The sequence below is a fragment of the Rhamphochromis longiceps genome, linkage group LG1 (genome assembly GCF_057381845.1).
Source record: "Rhamphochromis longiceps isolate RC_006_pf linkage group LG1, R_longiceps_female_GT1.1, whole genome shotgun sequence".
Classification (NCBI taxonomy): Eukaryota; Metazoa; Chordata; class Actinopteri; order Cichliformes; family Cichlidae; genus Rhamphochromis; species Rhamphochromis longiceps.
In genome coordinates, this window is record NC_140557.1 from 9,580,710 (window position 1) to 9,598,285 (window position 17,576).

Sequence of the window (17,576 nt, forward strand, 5' to 3'; positions counted from 1 at the left end):
TCATTCATAAGCTGTTTACCTTGTCGATAAATCACGGCGTCCCTCGAGCGACAAGTAGTGACAGGACGCTGAAGAGAAGAAGGATGGATTTGAATTGTTAAACCTGAGCCAAAGTAAACCTGAACGGATAGAAGTCAGTTAACTCTGAAGGTTTTTGTGTTTGGGTTGTATTAGCTGTAACTAGGGAAATGGATACTTTAAGTCAGAGACAACAAACAATATTTATCTGTTCAAATAATTACATTAAAAAGCCTGTTATGTGTTGGAGCACAGGAGAAAACTGTGCTGGCCAAAACAACACAGGTGTAGATTTAAGTCATTCAAAAAGTTTGTGAGCCCTCATCAGTATTAAACCGTTAGTCAGAGAAAAATTTTAAAGTTGTATTTTAAGACAAGTCACATTAAAAAGTGTTACAATTTGCTCAAAATTATTGACAAAAATAAGTAATTAAACAAATTATAATAGTAATTAAATTGTTTTTTCCCAGTTGAATTTTTGGTCAGTAACTGGTTACAAAAAAAAGAAGAAAATTCATACACAAAACACACATTAAACTAAATGAAAAACCCAAAATAAACAGTTAAAAATTAAAAAAAAAAGTGACACACAAAAGAGAAACAAAAAAGAATGAATAGAAAAAAATACACATAACTTTAATGTAACCCTTTACATGGAACTTTCGGTGACTACATACTGACTGCTTCATCAATAATCTATAATCTTGGTAATCTAACCTTTTATCTGGCAATGAACCATATTTGGTAACTTTAGTGGACAAAAAACAGCCTCAATTTTGTTTTATACACACTTTTTGGGAAAAAAAAATTCACTGTAGCACATTTATGGTATCTTTATGGCCCTGGACTTTTAAGGGGAAAAAATTGGACAAATACAAAAAAGTCCTGTAATACAAGAATAGCACTAGAGTTAAAATTGACAATTTTCTAGTATTTTCATGAGTGCCCTATAAAGGGCTGAAGTACAAATGTAACTAGTAACTTTCTAAAGCTGTCAAAGTATTGAAAGAAAAGTGCAATGCTTCTGCACAAATATTGAAAAGTATGCATAAAATACACTAAAATGGGATTTAATTGTCCTGAATTGTAATTGTACTGAAACACTTTACTTGAATAAATACACTCTACAATACCAGTAAATATAGCAAAAGCAGATTAATAATTAATCTCAACTTCAAATTTGACATCATTGCGTAAAGAAGATTCATTCAGTACTTATTCAAGGGAACACACATTCACAGGCTTACTTACTCATCATATTGAGCTGTACAAATGCCGTTTCTGTTGTCCCACCACTTTGTTTCACTGCATTACACTTGAATGCTCTCACTGTTAATCAAAGCACCTTCTCGTGGCTGTTTACGCTACAGCTTTTTATTCCAGCATCACTGCTGTGTTGCTCACACACTAATGGCTCTGTTGTTGCTTACTGCATCTCAGCTTGTCGCTTTTGTGTTGCCCAACACAAACAGTGTCATGTTGTTATTTATTTATTTATTTTTTTACCATTACTGCAACTTAGAAAGTGCTTTCAGTCAGATAGTGTGGAGCTGAAACAACAGGTTACGTGAGCTGTTTACAAGCTGCTGAAAGGGCCTAACAGGTTCTTCATAGGGGGAACTTTTCTTGCTAAGTGAGACAACAGATTACACTTTGGCACATTTCTCGAGAGACTGCAGCCTGCTCCGCACCACAGCGCCACATTCCTCATATCTGTGAGTAAGTGTTCACTTGATACCCTCTTCAAAAGGGTAGCACGGCAGACCTGCACCACATATTCATGTCTTTACATAGAAATCTACCTTGAGCTACAGTATATCTTCTGCTACATTTGCCAGGAGACAGTATGTATTGTGTACTGCTGAATTAAGTGTATATTAAACTGTCAGTAACATAACTACGCCCACGTCCAGTTATTGACGCACAACAGTATCATATCTCTTTGTATCCTTACACTGTGTCTCAGTTACAACTCCAAGGAGAAGCACATGCTGTGACAGAAGCCAACACGGTCACGACACTGAACCTCTTAGCTACAGACAGTGTCAAGGGTCAATTTGTTTCTCTGAGGGTTTCCTCAGTCACCTTCAGTACCTCCACCTAGGATCGATGATGCTTGACTCACTCTGAAAGTCAGTCAGTAAGCAGTGTGAAAGCAACTAGCAAACAACAGTTTTGTAAAAAGAAAAGCCTCATTACAGGATACAAAAAGTCTAATCATCAATATTTCAGTAGCAGGTATCACTTCTTAAAGCTGTTTTTTTGTGTGTGTTCAAAACAGATCTCACTTCAGGTTGTTCTTCTTACTTTGAGAGTAAATACTGACTAGGATTACTGTATTCCAATAATTTAGCCCATATAAATAAAATTATTTGCATTTTGTTGTATTATTTCATCTTCTGTACTTCAGCAGTACTTTCAAATGCTGTCTCCTCTATCCAAGCATCTCTAGAGTATCAGTAAAACCTCTGAATAATATATTTAATATTATTTAAATATATAATATTTTAATATTATTTCAGTTTAAAACATTTTCCATGTACTTATATGATTATTACCTTTTATTTGTCTTTTTCAAACAAAACACATGCAATACCTATATTTGTCTGTTATTGTGTAAATACTTACGCTATTGTGTACTTCACACACATGGAGAAATGCCAAACTGCCTTTCATTGTTCTTGTAACAGTGACAATAAAAAGCTATTCTATTCTATTCTATTCTATTCTATTCTATTCTATTATAGTTATAATATCTTCTATGGGACCAAATCTCATGCAACTGGGAGCAAAGGACACTGTTTTTTTTTTTTTTTTTACTGGATGTGAACTTAATTTTAATAAATGTTATAACTTACAGCAAATTACCCCAAATACCACTTAGCTATGAGTTGTGGACCACTGGGGGTCCCCAGACCCTACTTTAAGAACAATTGTCATAAAAATCTGTATGCAAATAAATATAAGATAACTAACCTATACTGTGTCAGTTAATCTAGAGACCAAGTTAACACAGAGGATGAAACGCAGCCCATGGTAGCAGTTATTAATATGGCATGTGAAAACAATTTACTACTTCCTGTAGTAAATAGTGTCGTTGTATTGTTTTTCTCATAATACATGTTATTTAAGAAAAAATGTAGCCCAAGTTCAACAGTAAATTACAGTATGAGAGAAAAAAATCCAGTGAGCTATATAATACATATGAAACGTAAATATTATTACATCTTTTCTATTTCCTTTTCCAACTGTGTAAACAAACCCATCAGAAATAACAGAAGTTTGTCTTTCATCTAATTTTAATGCTTTACCTAAAATAAAGGACACCTCTTGATTACTTGCAAGTAAATTGAATATGTATTTATCCTTCAGGTAAGCAAAGCAGGGTCATATTAATCCCTTGGTATATCTGAAATAATGATGTTAATTGAGCTGTTTCACAACTCTTCACAAAGCGTACTGCTAGTAGAAATGTATGGCCATGTATTATTCTTGCAATGAATATCTCCTTTTGGAAATCTGCCCCCCAGACTTCAGAAATTAACAACTGAAACCTCAGTGCAGCAGGCCTGCCGCTGTGTGTGTTTTACACCAGCAATAATGCAGTTTTTACCTGGTAAGGTCACCCTGTAGTCCACTTTGAGTCTGGCAGAGTCGAGAAAGAAGATATCCAGTCCAATTTACGATGGGCCAGCCCAGTAAACCTGGAGTCAGTCTGCAAGTGAAGGGTGGAATAAAAGAGTTTCTCAGGTTTAGAAGGCCCAGCTGAAAGCACTAGAGCCCTTTCCCACTGAGAACTGTACCTCTCTAAATTACACTGACACTGCTCAATTAATCCAGGAGAATTGTTTCAACTATACAACACCCAGCTGGTTCATTTGCTATGAAGGTTTCTCCCCACAAAGAGCACAATTTAAGTTTGGAGGTCACAGTTCAGGATATGAAAGGATATTTTAGGAACAAATAAATATTTAAAATAAACACTTCATTTTAACTATGGATAAACAAGTTGAATTCCAGTCAGTGTTTATCTCTAAATACCTGTTATTGCAAATTATAGGATTATAGGAATTACTTAACAAGCAAAAGTGCTTACAAACACTCTTTCATTATGCATGATATCACTGAGAAAGTATGTAAGTGGAAACGACTAGTTTTACATTTTTGGTCATGGAACTCTATGGCGGCACATGGCCCCTTTGTCTGAGTGGGATTATCAGGAGCGAGCGCTCACAAAAGGAAATGCTTGTGGAGCTACAGTAACAGAAGGATAAAATCAGCCGTGTGATGATTGGGGTGACACATTTGTTTGGCTGTAATGAAAATAAGCCCATTGATGGTGCATTCAGTCATAGGCCTGAACCCCCCCGACTCCACATCCTGTCTCTTTATCCTTCATACAAGTGGCAGACAGATAGCGGCTCGGGGGATATTGCCGCAGCCACTGGGTGTTTGTGTGTGTGCAGAGCTGTCAACCTGTCACTTTGAATATACCGCTGATGTGTATGACAGAGTTGTCTGTGCTGCTTTCCACAAGCTGATCAGTTTATGTAAATCTGAAGACTTTAAGCACATTAAACACTACACAGAATGACACGCTTTAAGAACAAGTTAATGCAGTGCTCTTCTTTGAAACTTTGCTTGTTGCTGTAGGTAAACTTCAAAAGCTGAAACTAACAAAATAAAATGAGCAATTCCATAGAGAATACACATACAGATTAATACATTTAGTGTTTGGTTTTGTGCTTTTCTTTTAATAGTGTTTGCTGATCTAACCGCAAATCCTCCAAAATATCAGACAGTCCAACTTATTTAAGTTCAGCTTTATTTACTCTAAATGAGCTACAATTTAATTCATAGCTGTTTTAGTATGAGGTTAAATGAATCACAGCACAGAAAACACACCCATGGAAAATAGTAGGTAGCACTCTGGCACAACTCTAACATGTGAGACATTGCAATTAAGTAAAAGTATAAATGACACAGCCAAGTAGAGGTTTTGGGCCTTCTCGCCATCTATATCACCACCTTCTTTTTAAGCCATGGCAGAGGCCTACAGTGCAGATAAAACGTAAGGCGAGATGGTAAATCCAAGGCCCCCTTGAAGTGTTTGATCTCCGGATAGCGTCTGTGAGTCACCCCTCTGTGTGTGTTTCAGACACTGGGAGTAAGAGCACACATATACAACACATATCTCCACCAGGAACCTGCCCTCAATGTACCACAGAAGCAACTGGATGACTTCAGACTCACTGTATCTAAATCTACACTGCACCACCAAAGCCCAGGGCTCAGACATGCCACACACAGGATTCAAATCTATGTCCCACATGCACATGTTCACACTGCCAAATGCAGCTGTTGTGTACAGACTACTGAAGTGGCTCAGAGAACATGATAAAGAAAGCAGCAGGCATTTATCTGCAGTCCTTGATCTGGTCTGGTGCTCTTTGAGGAACAAATCTCTGCTTTTTGCATTGCTCATCCATATTGGAACTTTACATCTCTTCCACTTATTCAAGAACACATAAATTGCGGCAGAATAAATGTTGTGTAAAACTTCAAAAGAAACTTTAATAGAAACTTTGTTTTGTTTCAGATTTTTAAACATTTTTTAAACATTTTTTATAAAGAAAACATTTTGTCCATCCAGCCATCCATCTCCTGCTGCTTATCTCTTGTTAGGCTTCGCCTAACAAGAGAAGCCCACATCTCCCTCTCCCCAGCCACCTCCTCCAGCTCATATGGGGAAACACCACTGTGTCCCAAGGCCAGCTGAGAGATGTAATCTCTCCAGCATATCCTTGGTCTACCCTGGGGCTTGCTCCTGGTAGGACATACCCAGAATCACACACACACACACACACACACACACACACACACACACACACACACACACACACACACACACACACACACACACACACACACACACACACACAAAACTGATCATTCATCCCATGGCCTAGAGTGCCCTAGTGCCTCGTGCACTTGAAAATCCTTATGGTCAAACAAGGTGTTTGTTATAAACTAACTGTGATTGGCACAGAGGTCCAATAAGAGAACAACACTGGGGTTTAGATCAGGCAGACTCTTCCTCCTGATCACACCATGCCAGATTTTACTGTCTTTGCCAACATGAGTGTTGAATTCTCACAGTCGGTGAAGGGATGTCCACTTGTGGCATCCTCCAGCACCTGGTGACTGAAAGAAGGTTGGGTACTCTAAAATGTCCTTTAGGACATAAGTGCAAAAGTCGGTCAGGGCCTGCTCCCTGACCCAAAAGCACAAGGAAACAACCACTGGGGAAAACCCCAATGTACAGGCAGCAAACAGAGTTGATACAGATTGGAAGAGAGACTAGTACCTCTGTAGGAAACTGGTTCCATGACCCAAGCCATGCGTTGAGTTTGCCAAACTATAGCTAGCTGGTATCTCTAAGTCTCATGGACTAGCTCAGGTTTTTTCCAAATCAGATAGATCAGGGCTTGGCAACTCCAGGCATCAAGGGCCCTGTAGGTTTTAGATGGGTCCTTGATCCAACACAGCTGATTCAAATGGCTAAATTACCTCAACAGCATATCTTGTATTTCCCCAGAGCCTGTAATGAACTAATCATTTGATTCAGGTGCTTTGACCCAGGGTGACATATAAAACCTGCAGGACACCGACCCTCGAGGCTTGGAGTTGCCCACCCCTGAGATATGATGGATCCTTTTCATGTTATAGGAGGTAGTTTTCAAAAACTGGGCATCAGACTGTCCATCTCCACTCTTTACTGCCACCTGAAACACATTTCACCCCACTGCTACAGCACCTTCTGCAGGTTGTGAGCCCACAACAGGGGTTGTCATCTTCTCTTCTGGCTGAATCCAACTGGGCCACAAGGGCTAAGACCCAGCCACCAGATCCTCTCCCTTAAGCTCCCTCCCCTGTCCTTATTCCAGGGTGTGCCCCAGTAACCCTGTGGTGGCAGGATATAGTAGTCTCTTGGTCATTTCTTCATTGGAACTTTGTGAATCGTTCTTCATCTGACCCCTTACCCAGAATCAAATTGCTTTAGGAGGAACCTATCAGGGACCAAATCTATCAATACCCTAGTCCCTAAGATCACTGGGCGACACACAACTCTTCACCACAGCAACATGGAAATTCAGGGACAGGAGAAAAATTGGTATTTTCTGTCTACACAGGGGCTTTTAGTCTAGATTCTAAATAAATAGCAAATTAGTAGCAATTTGCTACAGAACTTTTTTGATTTACTACCAGATAAATTCTGGCGAAACTGAAGGTTGACTTTCCTTTCTAAAACAATGACCAGTGCTCACGGTAAAGAAAACGCCAGTGTTACCCAAGAGACTGACACCAAGAGATTGTCGTTTGCATTCTGCCTCCTAGCCAGATTACCATGAAGGTGAGCTTTTTCTGATGTTAACCTAGTGTAGTGTGCCTAAACAAGACCAATTAAGTAAAATTATTAGTAAGGTGGCAGATCAGATAGAAAGACTAATGCTTAAATATAAAAAAGTGCATAAGCACTGTTTTTTCTGATTGATATGATTGCTGTTTAATTAATATTCAGATTTAATAACAAACAATCAAAAACGTAACATTGGAGCAAAATTATACACTTTAAACCAAAGAATTATATAGTTAGCATTAGCATGAATCACTATCACAGCAAAAGAAAAGAACAGCATTTTTAGAAACTCCGAAGATGTAAAAACTTGGCATCAGAACTGAAATTAAAATAAAGGTATTATTAAACAATTTCAGCTGTTCACAGCTTTTCTGTTCACAAGCATTTCAAAACCACAGCCCTCACTTCTCCACCCCCAAAATGTCTGGGAGCGCTCTGACATCGTGTTACACAGGGGTCCATTTCCCTCTCAGTTGTCTGAGTGGAACACACCCGCTGTGGCAAGGCTCCCCCTCGACTCCATGTGTGACAGTAATTTTACACAGCCGGGGACCTTGGTCCCGGAGGTGGGCCATTAAAGTTCAGGTGAGGTTAATTACAGAGAATTGTTAAGCCTGCTGCTGTGCGCTGGGCGGGTGGGAGGGATTTGACGCCTCCAACGCTGATTTCTGTGAGACACGGTTCTACCGGCTCCACGGGTGTTCAGCAGCCGATTTACACACAACACCTACAAAGCGCCAATCATTCACTGAAACAGCTCGAAATTAAAGCCCACAACACAGCCACATGAAAATACTACAGGTTGTTATTACACTCGACGTATAAATTACCACACACGCCATGCAATTCCCCACATGAAATACACAGAAATTGAATGTAACTACCTCTACATAAACAGCCAAATTTAGGAAAATTATTTTGCATAGAGAATGCAGTCTTTAATTTCGACCAAGAGGTTCTATTAAACCCGAAACAAGCCAAAAACAGGAGCACGAAAAAAGCAAGAAAAGAGCCTCTCGAAGATGCAGTCTGCTCTGTTTGAGTAAGGACGAGATTATATTGGATTAAAAGGGATTTTTGCAATGCAAATGAATGCACCTCAAATCAATAAGGCCTGTTCTACTCAATATACAAACTAATTAAGAGGTAATACAATCAAACCTGAATAAAATAGATTGTGCGGCTTTCTCAGAAAGAAATCCAATCAAACCTTTTTATGTGAAAAGATAAAATCTAAAGCGATCTTTCTTTGTACGAATAATGACCTCGGCTTTGTGTCCATTTAATAAGGAAAACTTGTCTTAAGAGGTTACGCTCAATGTGCATATTCTAATCAATATGAATTACATAGGGTTTTATCTATGTTATCTGCTCCAGACTGCTAAGCTAATTAATGTTTTATCGAGTGTTTTAACTCAGTTATTTCGCAAAGTCAAAGGGGTTCAACACAATTTTCTATGAGCGGCCAGAACATTTTCTGTGGAGAGGAAGTAGTTGAGTTCTGCAGCCTTTGAAGGAGACACAACTGCTATGAAGCATGCTTTAACTTAAAAAAGTAGTCAGTTCAAATATGTATGAATTTACAAAAGAAGTTCAGGTGCAAGTGGCTTTTGGCAAAGCATTTATTTGTTTGTTGAGCACCATTCCTCTCTGACACTTTGACATACATTTTGTGTTGGATTTTCCGGGTATCGTTGCTAAAGTTTGGATGATCCCCCCCTCCTCTTGCGCTTCATTCCAGCTGATTGCTCATTTTCTAATGTTAATGGTGCTAGGCTGGGGCTAGGGTTTCTCCCCTGTCAGCTGGCTACTGGGGCTGTGGGACGGATCTAATGGGCTCTGACAGAAGGGAACTGATCTCATTCAAAGGGGATTTGATATGTGGCATGAATGTGGTGACCCTCAATGGACATATTAATGACCGTTATCATTCACAGACTTTGTGCCATTCATAAAGCCCCTTTCTATTGGATGCGGTGCTGCGCCAAATGCCATGACTTATGGATGAGCTAGCCATATATTGTTTTCACTGCCTTTTAGGTAACATGTCAAAGTGACTCAGAGCTTTGCTCCGGTGGCTGTGGCTGGCCGAACGGTTTGAGCAGCATAGGGCAGTAAATAATAACGTGGTGGGTGTTGTTTACAATTCAATTACAACCACATGCAGGCAGAGAAAAAGACAAAAGTCTGAAGTCACAGGAGACATTAGTGTGGAGTCACAATGTCAATATTTAGCTTCACCTCAACTGCTATTTATGACTGAGGTGTTTCTTCAAGCATGCAAAGTATTGTTTGTGCTCATTTCTTATTTTCACTGCCTCCAACCCAAAGTATGAAAAGTAGAAAAATAGAGAAACCAAAGGAAGGTTTTCTACAATAACCACTAATATTGATACACGTTTGCTTGCCAAAATGACCAGAAGAGGGGAAAAAGCCACTTAAGGAAAATTTGCAGCTTATGATATAAATGATGATAAACATAAAAGATTAATTATATACACCAAGGTACTCATATCCTCCCAGCCAACCAAGACCATAATATCATGAGAAACATGGACCAAAGGAAGAGAAAAAAAGGTTACAATCAACATGTGGACGCTTTTGAATAAACAAGTCTTAAAAAGGCAGAGAGCTGCTGGTGCACAAAATGGAGCAGCCACAATTAAATGTCTCCGGCAGGATGCTCATCAGAGTGTGGTTTTCCAAAAAATCCTAAACAAATCTAGAATGTCTATAAATGGGAGCACCAGGCTGAGAAAAGTCATATTCATCCATATAAGCATCTGGTGAAAAATGAAGATGACAGATTTCTCAGAGCAACCACTGTAGAAATATGTGGATGAGGGGCTGCAACTTGAGCTATTCTTCCTGGTACCTGGTTAAGATATCCGTCATGAACCCATGTAAACATCAAAAGAACAACAAATACATAATCCAAGGCTTATATGTTCAAGCATGCGGTATTAATCAACAATCAACGAAAAAATATCCATCAGCTGTCATGTGGATATTTTTTAATGCATTTCTGTCTTTTCTTTTTTTACATAATGAAAGCAAAATTAAAGTATGCCATGAAAATGTGTGTGTTCTGAAAAAGTAAAGCATACCATACAAGTGGTTACTATTACAAATTTATCATTAACCCCTAATTTTAGGGTTACTATGATTAATTATAAGCATATTCCAAGTGTTCTCTTTCCCCCTATTTTCCCTGCATGCTCTATTAGCAGAGCTGAGGTGCAGCAGCAGCAGCAGCTTGGGAGGCGCGGGGAAGTGTTTCTTTCTTGACAGCTGCACAGGAAGTCACATCCCTCCACACGTCGAGGTGTCACCAGCATTATTTTAACATTTCCAATTTTAATCTCAGATTCCTGCCATGTGTCAACTTCAAAATAAAGTTCCACTCCTGCATTCCCCTCTGACTCCTAATAACAATCTGCCGTATGGAGATGCCACAAAGATGCCAGGTTGCACTCAGGTCCTTTGTTCTGCTCCTTTCCCCCCCCCCACTGTTCTCAAAGGTTCATGAAACAAGATCCGTTTGAAGTATGTTTCAAAGCAAGATGCAATGTTCAAAAATGATTCAAAGCACATGATTTTAAACACACGACTGGGTTAAATGTACCATTTAATTACATGTTTACTATTAGGAATGGATTAAATATGGTTGATAGAGTAATAATAGTACTCTAATTAGCATCTGGCAGTGATGGAAAATATCAAGCGAGGTATTTTATTAACTTCTTATAGTATTTCTATGTATTGTAACTCTATTAGATTTAGATATATATTAATAAGTTACTGTGAATTTATCATAGATTAAATTATAGAGCTACAAAATTAAAATTTTACTTAGATATTTTGAAAAAACTTTGATAACCCCAAAATACATGCTAAATAAAATAAATAAAATAATAAAATATTGTGATAAGTTACATGTAATGAGTGCTTTTATTTTCATCACTTTTAGGGGTAAATAAGTTACTTTACTTTTTATCAAATTTCTGAGAAAAAGTGCATCTAAAGTGCAACTGTGTTGCATGTTTTCTCACAGAACTTTCACTGACAAACAAAATTAAATATCATAAAGCAGCAAAACCTTCGCCAACAAAGCGTTTGTCACTCCAGACCTGAGGCAGCAGGACATTTTCGCCTGACTTCTTCCACAGCCTGGAAAATCCTCCCCACATTACGACTATTGTGAGAGCTACTTTGCTTTCACAGTCCAAAGATCAAAACAGCAGCCATGTTTTCAAGGAACAAATGTCTTACCAGCTGGGCTGGTGTGAACACAGATATAATGCTGACAGGAAGCCGAGGCAGTCACTTGTAGAGCCAATTATGGGCAGAGCTGTGGGGGCAGGTTTACAAACACTGCTTTTCTTGTGTCGCGCTACTCTGAGGTATATGATTAACTTCCTCACCAAAAGTATCCAGGCAGCGCAGAGTCTGCCCTCTTTGTAGGTGGCAAAGCTGGTGAGTCGTGGCACAGCACAGCCACCACTAGACTACCAAGAAAAACAACAAAAAGGAGGCAGCGCTCGAAAGCGTTAATTTTGTTGTTTTTATTACTAACTGTACATCCACGTGCTTTGACTTTTAATGGCTCTTCTTTAGGACATATTTAAACATTTGGTTAGGTTTTACAGCATTGCTATCACAAGGAGAATGCAGGTTACAGGCCTCTCCTGAAGCCGCAGAGGCTTGGCGTTCTCCATCGGAGTCAGGAGGAATTCAAATTGACCCATCCGATGAAAATTCCTTTGCTTCTGGAGAACTAATTACAGGCCGTACTCATGAATGGAGGATGGAGGAGCAACTTAATTAACCAGTCTCCAGATTACCCTGTATTATTCCACTGCTGCCTTCCCCCACCAAAATAATTTTCTAGACAATCGCAAGACTTTTCCTTAACAGTTGCTCTAAAATTAAATTAGAAAAAAGTAAATCCCTGGTGTCCAATCAGTGAATCACCATAAGGAATGTCCACAGTATGTGCCTCCTCCCATGTGGCATTGTCGGGGTGGCAGAGCAGGGTTACCAGCAAACAACAGTCTTTTAACTATCTGTACTCTAGCAGCGCTCCTTCACTGTTGAATTTAAAAAGTTCCTTTCACCACATCTGCCCTATTTGTGCGGCCTTTTCTTCACCTGACTTGCTCATGAGATTTGCTTTATCTTAAAGGTCATTTCATTCAACTGGGCAACAAACAGAAGTGAATATAACCGTCCCCGATCTTTCCTTTGCAGAATTCATGCTTGAGTTGTCTCAAATAAAGAACGTCCCTGCCAGCTAGAAGAAGGAGCTCACAATCTGGGCAGCTCTATAGAAAAGGTTCCCTGTATCATACAGTACCCCTTTACAGCTCTACATTTCCATTTAATGACACCCTACATATTAACCCTGGTCAGCATCCAATTACACAGAATAAGTGAATTATCTGCACCAGCATGCAATTTGAAAATGTTTTTTGTGCAATGCGGGGACAAGGGGGCGTACAGGGGCCCCTTTTTTTCATCAATCCAGGGTTCATTAAAGTGCGAGCCAGTGAGATATTTTGAATTAATTAACTCTAAATACAGGTGATCCCCCCCTCCCCTTTTTTAACACAAAACCACCGAGATTCCCTGTCATGGAGTGTTCCAGGGGTATAGAATGACACAAACACAACTGATTTGATGAGCTTTCCTCCTCAGGCCAGCACTGAACCAAACAAACTAGCCAGACAACCAACAGAGCTGCATTCATATTTAATTACAGCCTGCTAACATCGCTGCTGGATAACGTTACACTCAGAAAAAAAAGGGGGAGATAATTGCTATAAAAACCATAGTGGGATAGTTATTTCTTCTTGTGTAACCTGGGAGATTCTGCATTTTTCATTTTGGACACACAAAGTGAACTTTTGATTATTGCATCCAAATCAGATAAATAGAGTCAGTAAGGTCAGCACACATCTTTCATTTAATGGCATGTAAATAACACCAGGTGGTGAATATTAAGTATCAAACGTAGAACACAGCACTCTGTGTCACATGACCCACCTCTGTGGGTGTAAAGTCACTGCTGGCCTCCCAGGCGACAAGCATGTATATGTGTGTGCTTGTTCTAGTGTGCGTTATCGTGGACACAAGAAGGAGGGTTGAATTAGCCGAGATGACCAGATGAGAGCTGGCTGAGTCCAGCCATGCCTTGTCAAGTTGTTGAACGCTGCTCTGTCCAGCCCTTCTGACTCATGGCGGAGCAAAGAAAGACACCAGCATGAAGTGGCAACCTCTAAAGCTGAAAAATACTGCCAATGTATTTGCACCAAAAACTGCAGTTTCCCAAATGTCCACTTGAGGCAGTCGCTAAAATCAAGACTCCAAATGTTAAAATGACAAAGTTTATAGCAGAAATTTGTCTCTTTAGCTAATTTCACTTTTAAAACAGTAAGAAGTGGTCTGATTAAAATGGCTTAAGACTTAAAGTAATGCATTGCAATTGAGGTGGCTACTATAGCTAGCAGGTAGGTTCCAGCTAGATTGCTTTTTTAAAAATCTAACGTTTTTCATTAATTAGACTAACAGCCCCCAGGATTTTGCAATCCAGTTTTAATTAATGAAAATCTATTTTTTCTATGTTACTTAACACGAATTACAGGTTAGCTCTCCATGTCTGTGTTCCACCAATACAATGCAATAGATGAGAACGGCTTGCTAACCAAGTTAGCTGACAAAACAAAGCAATTTTGGACATCAAGATGGCTGCGTCTAGCTTGTGTATATAGTCATATACATCCATGTCTGTAGTCAGAGAGACTACCTTACCTGTTTCCCTGTTTCGCTCCATGCAATGTTAGTAAAAGAAACGAAAAAGAAAATATATATTTATATCTATTTCTCTCTGTTGTTTGATAGTTGTACATTATCCACATTTCTTAAGATGAGTAGTCAAATTTAGATATGACACCATATTGCCAATGCAGAGAGTAAAAGAAAGTAAGAATCAGGGTTTACCATCAGTCTCATCATGCGGTTTGGCATTTGTACAGATTTTTAGCAGTCACACTGACCGAGTTCCATCATAGACAGATAACAATATTCTTGTTTTCTTGGGTAACTGTCTAGCCACTTCCCCTTTTTTGTTATTGTGCTGATTTTCTTTCATAGTGGTTTTCTTTCATTCACATCTGTTATAAATTCTGATGTCAAATATTAGACCTAATTGAATACAGATGAGGCAGGTTTAAGGAAACACCATCACCTCCAAAAACAACAACAACAACAACAACAACATTAAAAGAGTTATTTGATCACAAAATAATCCCAATGCATCACAGACAGAAGGTAACAGTTAATCTGAAGGTGAAGGTTATCTTTTGTTCTTAAGAAATTAGCTACTCTGAGCTGCCTGACTGGTTAATATGGAGTATTTCTTAGGATAAGTAATAAGAGTGTGTTATCTGTTGTATTAAATTATTAACACTCTTTGTAACAGGCAAGTAGCTGACAGTTCATGTGACAGCTAACAGATACATTAGCAGTCTTACGTTAATGTTCTTATATATAAGAAAGATAACTGTCAGAAAGTGTTGGTATCCTCAATGTGGAAATAAGACACTATGCACTAACATACTGCTCTACAATCATACAGAACAGTGACTTCACTTACAGCTGAGAGGTATGAGACAAATTAGCAAGCGCAGACACACATGCACACAATATACGTATGCACACACCTACTGAGCATCATAGTCTCTTGGCACACTGGCGCCTGTCACTCAGCGGGGTCCTGGAATATGCGCCGAGCCATTGACAGGCGTCTGTGTCAATGCCTGACAAACCTCAAGGCACCAGGCTGTAATTGGAACGACTGGCCTAATCCTCAGATCAAGACAGACTCATTGACAACCTAAGCGGGCAGCAATCCCAACAGTGCCTTATTAGTGGAGCTGGCCCCTTCACTGGGGGCACTGATGTCATCGCTGCCTGCCAAAAGACGCTTTCTTGGCCATTTAACAGAAATGTTCAATAATGGAAGTTTGTTTTTATGTTTGCTCTACACTTTCATACACGTTTAGAACAACAACGGAATGGCTATATGCCCCCCCTCTATATTTTAAGTTAATAACCGAGGAAGGCTGAGCAAAATATTCATTATATGTCTGTCAAGGGTGGACTTTCTCTGGTATGATTATGGTGTGAAAAAAATAACAAAAAATTGTAAATTCAATTTAAAAAGTGAATTAACTAATAAGGGAAAATTAATTCAACATAAAAATCACTATAATTGACGGTTTGGCCTTTGCAGAATATGATGTTTTAAACATTTAACTCTGTTGGTGTAAAATCATGTTTAAAATGTAAACTATGCCAAACTCCCAAAAGGAAAGATTTAGAGAATTCATGAAAGCATTAAAACTTCAGCCAGAATCTGCTTAGCTTAACCTGCAAGAAAAATAGAAATCATTAGAAATGCCTAGCCTCCACGGTCCAAAGGTAACAAATTTGTTTACTAGCTCTTTTGAAGCTCAACTCCCTAACTAAATATTAACATATTACCTTATATATATTCGTGTTTTTTGAGAACTTTCATTTGTTTACTGATTTGGCTGTGCTTATTTTAAAAAGAAAAAATTAGACGGCTTTGTTTCTTTGATATACAGCCGACTTTAACATTCATTTTGGCTGCTGTAATACAGTTATTACTAGGTACTGTGAAACACAGAAATTTTTGCCCATTTTCCTAAAGTCTGCAGATTTGGGTATATTATTCATAATGCTGCATTGTCTTCCTCTTTGATTTTTGAAGGTTTACTGATTATCCTGTTCCTAACAAATATATTTAGATGAAAGCAGAGAGAATGCTACAAGAGAAAAGTGAAACATCAATCCAACCCACCCAGAAATCTCACCTGTCTGCAGACCACAACAGCTGCATCACTCGGACCAGACAGGTAGCATATAGGTTCTTCTGCTCCTTCATTCTCAGTAGGAACAACAGTGGGCCTCTCTTGGAATTGCCCTGTGCCCCTCTGCCTCACCTCCCAGAAGAGTAATCTGCTCTCTGATGGAGGGGAGCGTGTAGCAGAGGTCTGCTCTGACACCTTCTTGGCAGAGTCATAGAGCCTGGCTCCCAAACCAGTTTTCAAAAGCCAAAACGAGCCAAAGCCTAAACCCCCCGACACAGTGTGTTCATTTGTGGCCCTTTCTGAGTGCCTGGAATCTCCTGTCAATGAGCATATCAGACAGTTTAACATGAACAGAGACGTACAGTATGAGCACCCGAGATATAATGTGTTTGTGGGTGTTTTTACTGAATATCTTGCAGATAAGGTGTCACAACTGTATGAATACAGCAGTAACAGACAAATAGAGTACAAGTGGAAAGCACATGTAAAGATTATTTATCCAGATACAACTATTATGTTTCAAATCATAATATGCTGCCAATGCTGAACTGGTCATCTGATATTGCAGTTACCTACTACAACTCATTTCAAAGAACACAAAGTGTACTTTCCTTTCAATGTGCTAAGTAGTCCTTGGCAAAGCTTAAGAGCCATCAACTTCATGCAGAGCATGACATGAGTGTTTCTGTGTCAGTGTGGATGTGTGTGTGTGTGTTTGCAGTTCCTGGCTTTTGTAAAGGCACTGGGAAGCTCGAGCCGTCCTCCCAGGCATGCCTGTGCAGTGTAACCAAGACTGACTGGCTGACCTCAGACTGTGTGGGCCCTTTAGCAGAAGATGAAGGAGCTTTTTCATTGACACAGGAACAGGAGGTATCGCCTTCCCTTTGCAACAGCTCTCATTCATGCCAGACACAATGCGTTATTATTGGTTTTGAATTGAAATGTTAATTTTGGGAACTGGGCAACTGGGTCTGAGAGCTTGCCCTGCTCATTTCTCATTTTTCACTTGGGTGAGGTGGTCTGTTTCAATGGGGGAGACTTAACCCTCAACTCTCCTTGTATTACAGCACCTTAGTTTAGCTAGATGAGGGCTGAGGACACAAATGCAAACAGGCTAGAAGTTTCTACGTTCCACCTCTTAGACTGGCTGTTGAGCACCGCCCTTTCATACAAGAGCTGAAAGCCAACATGTCAAGAGGTGAAGCCTGCAAGACACCGGTCCATACCCACAGAGCATGCACTAT